The 7,838-nt window shown below is 38.8% G+C and overlaps 1 pseudogene; it reads left to right on the top strand.

Moving 5' to 3' along the window:
* Positions 1-7,838, top strand: part of LOC107585776 (stromal interaction molecule 1-like) — a 53,340-nt pseudogene that overhangs the window by 37,579 nt on the left and 7,923 nt on the right.

A 7,838-nucleotide genomic window follows, 5' to 3' on the forward strand; every position in this document is an offset into this window, starting at 1 on the left:
CCTTTTGAGAGAAAGGCACAGGAGCGTGTGTGTCCGGAAGAGTTCCCATATCCCTTTAACATGAATTGTGAGAGCGTGTGTGAAGGGAAAGGGGCAGTGGAAACTATGCAGAGTGTATTTGTTACAGTGGAGGATGTCCAGCATGTTGTGTTCTGACACAACCGGCAGAGTCACCGGGCCACGTCTCTGGTGATTGGTGGGTGAGAGGCCTACAGTGCTCTGGTCGCCCCGGAGGGAGGTGATTAACCCCGGATACTTTGAATCATCTCAGCTTTTAACTCGAGGACAAAAATAAAATGAATGCCTCAGCCAGTTATGTCATACATGAACGCAGGTCCTTGTGGGCTGTCATTTCCCAAAAAGTACATTTAATTTGCTGTAGGCTTGTTTTAGGAACATTTGGAGATAAAACGAAATGTCAGCTTGCCCTTTAAACAAGCTGCAGTGGCCGTTTGTATGTAGGCATTTTTTTTTCTCCATTTGAGACGTATTGTGGAGGCTTATCAAGGCCGCGGCAGTTGAGTCAGGCATTGCAGCAGTTTCCTGTGTAGGTGTGTTGATGCAATTCACACCAGACAAACCTCTTCCATATTACCACATTCGCGAATCCCTGTCCAGTCACTCCGAGTCAGAAATGAGGCGTAATGCAAGCTGCCACTTTTGCATGGCAATTTACAATTCAGTTTGATTGGAATTGCATGTTGTGCAGTAGACTTTTACATTTGCGGAAGGATGTTGTGGGTGGGTGGCATTGCTTTCCAGTCGCTTTAGTGTGCCGCTGTGAGGTTACTAGGTCATTCTGGGTTGTTGCGGTGGTATTGGTAGGATGCTTAGATGATTACATTACCAGTCAAAGTCAAAAGAATACGCAAGTTTAAAATTATACACATTCTGTTTTCATATTTTCATATTTTTATTTACTTGAGAGCAGTATATAGTATTTTTACCACTACTACTACTAATATTTTATGTAATACATTATGCATGCATACACTAAGAGTCAAACCTTTGAACTATTTAAGATTTTTTTTACGTTTCTGAAAGAAATCACCAAGGCTATTACAATTTAAACTGTTTTATATTAGATTTGTATACATAATTAGGGATGATCCGATCAGGATTTTTGCAGCCGATACGGAGTACCGATTTCTTGTCATGGTGATCGGCCGATACCGATGCCGATTCTGATGCTTCAAGCTTTATATAGACTGTTTCATCGGGCGAACGCGCCTGGCCCGAAATTAACTTTCGGTCTGTGTTTGTTTATAAGTCTGGCTATGGTGCCGGCTACAAACACCGTTAAAGCTAAGGTGATGAGCAGACTGAAGTTGGGCTCAGGTGGTTGTGCTGTGGGATGTGTTTCCCATACATTTATTTATTTGTGGCGCTCGCCACAATATCAAAACTGACGGATTTTCCAAAAGGCTTCGTTGAATAAACATGAGCACGTACTGCACGTTTAAAAATCAAAACAAGGCGCGGGTGGTTTTATATCACTGCGTTTCTGAAGGAAGACTATCTTTAGAAAATTGTCGATGTCATTTTAATTTCATCTTGCATGTTATATGCCTGATAAAGCAGCGTTTGTGAGCTCAGCGCTGATGTGTACACAACCTGTTTCTCCCGCTTTTTAGCAGCTCCTGCTGGCAGAGTCCGATCAGGATTTTTGCAGCCGATACGGAGTACCGATTTCTTGTCATGGTGATCGGCCGATACCGATGCCGATTCTGATGCTTCAAGCTTTATATAGACTGTTTCATCGGGCGAACGCGCCTGGCCCGAAATTAACTTTCGGTCTGTGTTTGTTTATAAGTCTGGCTATGGTGCCGGCTACAAACACCGTTAAAGCTAAGGTGATGAGCAGACTGAAGTTGGGCTCAGGTGGTTGTGCTGTGGGATGTGTTTCCCATACATTTATTTATTTGTGGCGCTCGCCACATTATCAAAACTGACGGATTTTCCAAAAGGCTTCGTTGAATAAACATGAGCACGTACTGCACGTTTAAAAATCAAAACAAGGCGCGGGTGGTTTTATATCACTGCGTTTCTGAAGGAAGACTATCTTTAGAAAATTGTCGATGTCATTTTAATTTCATCTTTGATGTTATATGCCTGATAAAGCAGCGTTTGTGAGCTCAGTCAGCGCTGCATTGTGTACAGCCATTACTGGGGAAACCTCTGTTTCTCCCGCTTTAAAGCACCTCCTGCTGGCAGAGAATGAATTTGCATGTTGTTCAGTAAGTCCGTCTGATTTACACAGCAAACATATTTTGCTTTTCTTATATCCATGGGCACTGCGTATAATCTGCGGGTCGGGAAATAAAAAATGCATTCTTATTATTTGCGGGAGGATAAAATAAATCATAAATGATGCAAATATTAACAATTATTTTTTTTTCGCTATTTACATGGCAGAATGTAATTTTTCATTTTTAAAAATGTTTGTGTGCTGCCCTGTGTGTGTAATAAGCAAAGTGTACGTGCGTTGTGCACCCGCCTATAGGTGCATATTAATAACGTGCTCTTTAAATAACAAAAAAAAAATATTGAGCCAGACTTTAGACCAGGTTTGAGTTGGTCTATGGCGCAGTCTATTTTCAGTTCCTCAAAATAGCAACCATGGGCACACCAATGGGCGCAAATGCATTTGCGATTTAAACAACACGGCGCATGATGGGAAAATGAAAACTGCGTCGGGCTGAAACTAGCAAAAACACTTGCGCCGTGCATTGCGCCGGGTGTATGATAGGGCCCATTATTTCAAATGGCTATATTTTACTATTTCTTTTTTACTGTATTTTTGATCAAATAATTACAGCCTTGGTGGGCATTAGAGACTTCAGAAACATTGAAATTAGATTATTTCACATTTTTATTTATTTTCATAAATACAATTATTTCTCTTTTTTTGGCTTTCATTTTAGCTTTAACAAAAGAGTTTAATAGAAAAGTACTTGTACAGCTGTCTTCACTTGTCTTCACTGTAACTGACACTCTGGGACAAATTACATTGAGTTTATTACTTGGCATTATTTTTTTATAGTATTGAGAATTTCATTTTAGTTCTCTCTCTAGTGTATTTGAGGCAAGCTCACATGACTCTTCATTCTTAGAGACCATCCTCATTCTCTCCCACAACTCACATGTTTGACCCTCGTAAAATCCGATGTGAGAGAATGTTCTTCACAGCGAACCGTGTTTATCTAGGCTTGCAGGTGCACGTTTGTGGGGGAGGAATAAAAGAAGAATTGAATGAATCATTGCATGCATAGTCTAGTCCAGGGGTGGCGAACGTCGGTCCTGGCGAGCCGCAGCCCTGCAGAGTTTTGCTTCAACCCTAATCAAACACACCTGAACAAGCTAATCAAGGTCTGAACGGTTATTAGGAAGCTACAGGCATGTGAGTTTTAATTAGGGTTAGAGCTGAACTCTGCAGGGCTGCGGCTCTCCAGGACCGGAGTTCGCCACCGCTGGTCTAGTCTATTGTGTGTTGCATCTTTTGTTTTCATAACTGTACTTTCACCAGCACAAAATAATGTTTTGTTTGAATGTGTGAGTAAAACAAACTATCGTCGTTTGAGCTCAAGCAAAGATGACACGTCAGACGAAATGTTTTGTTTGAGTATGGAGAAGTTGGTAATTGAAAAGATTCGAAAACGATCTTGATTCCTGACTACATGATCATAAAGAGTTTGAGATTGTAAATGAGAAGACTTGTCTTGCTAGATATTTGTTGTTGGCTTGTAACACTGAGGTACGATTACATGATTTAGAGGATGGTGAGTGGCAGAGGTCAGGATTGAGTGCTGAAGATGTTCGGTCGTGGCTGGAAGTCCAGATCACCTTACACTAGTCCTTCACTCAATGAGCATTTCTCCCCCAATCCACCTGTTTCTCTTTCCGTCAGGCCTCCGAAGCCTTCTGTCTGCCATCTTCTGGATGTCAGTGACACTGCATGAGCCATACAGCAACCGTATTCATTCCAAAATCCCATTCATTTTCTCCATAGAGAAATTGATTTTTAACAATAACAAAGTTTTCAAAACAGACCCACCATGAGTTCAAACAGGTGTATATAAAGTCAATCTGATTTAAGCTTAATTTTAAAAGTTGAATTCCCTGTAACGAATTATGCTACTTATAATCCCAGGAGCAATTGATATTGTCTCTCCTGAGGCACTCCAGTGTCCCCTAAATTTTAGCCAGTGGAAATGCCTCAAGTGAAGCCCCCAGACAGATTTAAGGGAAGATTGATCGGAGGTTTTATATAGATAAATCAGGGGCCCCGCGGTTCCTCTCTCTGTCGCCAGGAAAACTCGTTAATCCTTTCGTAGCTCAGGGAAGCCTAGAGTTGTCAGTGTTGTTTCCGCTCCTCTTTCCTGCTCGATATGACATCAGCTTTTCTTTTCTGCTTTTCTTTTTAAAGCCGCACCCTAGTTTTGCAATCAGAGTTTCCTGTGAATGCAGTTTTTGGTTGACTGAACGTACTGCAGTTGTGTGTGAAAGCTTCATGTGACTATGGCTGCATATATATATATATATATATATATATATATATATATATATATATATATATATGTGTGTGTGTGTGTGTCTCTGCATACAGACATAATAAACCCAGGCAAACAGCAAGGATTGGGTTATGATTGTGGCTTCTTAATCTTTAGAGTTTTTATCCTGCAAGTGGACTGTTTATAACGGATTTTTATGATGACCTGTTTTTGTGTCTGTTTTTTAGTACAAAAACTTGTTAAACCATTTTTTCCCCACAACTTATTACCAAAATTAGTATTTGCAGTTAGTGATAGACCAGTATATAAGCCAAGCCAATTAATTGGCCAATAGGTGCACTGAAAAAAAAATTTCATTCATCCAATTAAAAAAAATTCACATTGCTATATTTTTTTAACTTGAGCCAATGAAAAAAAAATAACTTGCCCTTAAGTTATTTATTTTTCATTGGCTCAAGTTAAAAAAATATATAGATGTGAATCATTACCCTATTTTTTTTAATTGGATGAATGAAACTTTTTTTCAGTGTGACCTTTTTGAAATTATAAATAATTGTATTTTATTTTATTTTACCAGTAATTTCTTTCTCCAGAATTATGCACATTCTGTTTTCAGATATTTTTATGAACGGAGTATTTTATTTTATTTTTTATTATATTATTTTATTTTATCAGTTATTTCTTTCTCCAGAATTATGCACATTCTGTTTTCAGATATTTTTTTCCGAACTGAGTATTTTATTTTTTTATTTTATTTTAATTTTGCTCAAATGTATGCACATTCTATTTTTGGATGATTTTTTTTTTCCCTAAAGTTTTTTTTTCAGGATTCTTTAATAAATGGAAAGTTCAAAAGAACTTAATTTCCAATTGAATTTTATGTATAGAAGAGAAAATAATTTCTACTGAATAAAGTGTATTACTGTGTAACTGCATCTACGTTTATGCACTCTGCAAGCACTTTTATCCAAAGTGACTTGCGTTACATTCAAGGAATGCATTTATTAGTTCATGCATTCACGTGGAATCAAACCCATGACATGTTTGATCTGCAGGAATGCATCTTGCATATAAAAATGCACATTTTAATGACTTCTGTTGTTCATGTCTTTTCTCCTGTGAAAGTTTAGTGCACAATCTTTGCCAGATGTGGCTTGGTTCATGAATATTAATTGCGTTATGTAACATTTCACCCTAAAGCCAGCCTTGTTAGGTGATTCCTAGCATTTGTAGAAATGCTTTACCACTTGTATTTCATTCAGCCCATTGCTAAAACAACCATTTGACTTCTGCTTTATCCTAAAGTTGTTGGTTTTACCCGGCTGGCTACATTTTGAACTGCAGTCAAGCTAAATAAATCTCTTGAAAACATTTTGTACTGGTAGAATGTGTGTGGTTTTCTTTACACAGGCTACAGATCGCTCAGGAGGAGCATCGTTCAGTGGAGGTGGAGAAGGTAAACCTGGAGCAGAAGCTGAGGGACGAGATCAACGCTGCCAAACAAGAAGCGCAGAGACTGAAGGAGCTCCGAGAGGGAACTGAGAACGAGTTGAGCCGACAGAAATACGCAGAGGAGGAGCTGGAGCAGGTAAAAGTCACCTAATAAATGTGCAAGATGTTCAAATGGGGTTTGATTTGCATCTAACTGGTCTAGACCTCAAATTTGAAAAAATCTTGATTCTGATTGGGTAGGCTTTCTTCACAAAATAATGGTCAGGAAGTGGGTGAAAATTCTTGCAAGATGATCTGAAAGGTTATCAACAAAATGATTTCCTGTACTGATGAAGTTTGAGTATCTTCCCAGTGCAGTGTCCAGTGCATCAGCACGCTGTGGCCTACTTTACTGAGCAATTACCGCAGTGCTGTTGCATAAGGGGCAGTTTGACACTTCAGTTCTGGAGAAGAATCTTTGTAGGAGCTGAAGAGAGAATTATAACAAGCTCTGATATGTCAAGGACAGCGAGTGGTTCCTTCTGTGACAATATAAGGGTTCAGTTTGTTTCTATATGTATGAAATCCACAAGTGGCATGAATAGACCTGAATTGTTTGTTTGCATAGGTGCCCCATGTTGGCCTATTAAAACCCTGGTGCTAAGTGGGTATTCTGGGTCATAGGGCGGCACAAATCTCTGAGAGAAAATATATGGAAATTGTGTGTGGGGGAAAATCTCTGCCATTAGGCTGATTTTCGCAGCTACAGTCGCCTGTATGTAATTATGTAGACAGAATTTTGCACTTGTTAGCTGTACTAACCTGCGACAAAATTAAAACTTTAATGAAAATTATAACGAAAACAAAATTCAAAATATGAATAAAAACTGTACTAGTAAATGGGGCTGCACAATTAATCAAATTTCTAATCGTGATTACAATTACGAATGCCACGATTACGTAATCGTTCAAAGCGGCAATTAATCATTTAAAGTTGTTTAAATTGTGATAATCGTAATTAATAAAGGGAATAATCGACAATTATGATTTTTGTCATAATCGTGCAGCCCTAATAGTAAATCAGTGATACTAAAATAACACCGTTATATGGGCAGTATTGTACGGCAAGGTCCTGTTTGTAATTTTATCTTTTTTTTTTTTTAATTTTATGAGCTGATAAGAGCGATTTCTTAATCGTCTTAGTGTGCTTTCACACCTGGCCTGTTGTTTCAAAAATATGTGAACACTGCAATCGTGCTCGGATCCGCGCCAAAACAATCGGTCCGTGATCACCTGAACGAGGTGGTCTCGGCTCGATTGAAAACGAACTCTGGAGCGGTCCGGTTGTAGTGAGAAAGCAATCCGAGCCAACGGACCAACGAACCAGGCAATATCACAATTTATGATGGGTAATTACGTAAGTTCCGTGAAAAGCATTAGCTTTGTTGTTTTGCTAATACCTCAAAATTAACCTGTGAATGTCTGTGGGTGAGCACGTCTTTGCCATTCAAAAATCAAAGCGCACTTTTCTATTTTATAATGCCGTCTTATTGCTCTTTCATTGTAGTAAGTGCATTTTAAAAATGTTTTCCCAATCAATCCTGAACTCCTGCTCAAAATGATAAATTATTATAACGACAGCTACAAAAAAAACAAACAACAATAAGCCCGCGAAGCTGTTGTCTTTCCATCCTGACGGATGACAGCTAAGTGGAATCCTGGAAAATAAACCGTGAAACTTTGACCAATGAGACAACCGTTTACTCGCGCATGACTTGTATTAACAAATTTGGTCAGTTTAGAAACTTTGCTGTGTGAAAGCGAACAAAAAGCAACATTCTTCCGAAACAGGGATTGAAATTATTACAAAGCAATCGATCTACAGGTGTGAAAGCA

This window comes from Sinocyclocheilus grahami, unplaced genomic scaffold (genome assembly GCF_001515645.1).
Source record: "Sinocyclocheilus grahami isolate Dianchi unplaced genomic scaffold, SAMN03320097.WGS_v1.1 scaffold74.1, whole genome shotgun sequence".
In the NCBI taxonomy this organism is placed as follows: domain Eukaryota; kingdom Metazoa; phylum Chordata; class Actinopteri; order Cypriniformes; family Cyprinidae; genus Sinocyclocheilus; species Sinocyclocheilus grahami.